Raw genomic sequence first — 586 nt, forward strand, 5'->3', positions numbered from 1 at the left:
CTCTCTCTCTCTCTCTCTCTCTCGTTCGTCTTCCCTCCCTCCTCCCTCCTCCTCTCTCTCTCTCCACACGATATATATATATATACATACATACATGTATCCGCCTACCCGCAGTTGTGGACTGGTGCATCGACAACGACAAGTGCTTGAACGAGGCGACGTGCATGAGCGCGGCACGTGACTACTACTGCGTCTGCGCGCCGGGATACACGGGCGAACACTGCGAAGACATCATCGACAACTGCCTGAGCGCCCCCTGCCAGAACAACGCCACCTGCCGCAACTTCGTCAACGCCTACGAGTGCGACTGTCTGCCAGGTAGGGGGCGCCGGCGTCTGCGAGCTACGCCGTGGTGGCCGTTGGGTGGAGGTGGTACTGGGGTGGGAGGGTCGAGGGAAGGCTGCTACGCCGTGGTGGCGGTGGGTGGAGGTGGTACTGGGGTGGGAGGGTCGAGGGAAGGCTGCTACGCCGTGGTGGCGGTGGGTGGAGGTGGTACTGGGGTGGGAGGGTCGAGGGAAGGCTGCTACGCCGTGGTGGCGGTGGGTGGAGGTGGTACTGGGGGGGGAGGGTCGAGGGAAGGCTGCTA

This window comes from Priapulus caudatus, unplaced genomic scaffold, assembly GCF_000485595.1.
Source record: "Priapulus caudatus unplaced genomic scaffold, Priapulus_caudatus-5.0.1 Scaffold4578, whole genome shotgun sequence".
Classification (NCBI taxonomy): domain Eukaryota; kingdom Metazoa; phylum Priapulida; class Priapulimorpha; order Priapulimorphida; family Priapulidae; genus Priapulus; species Priapulus caudatus.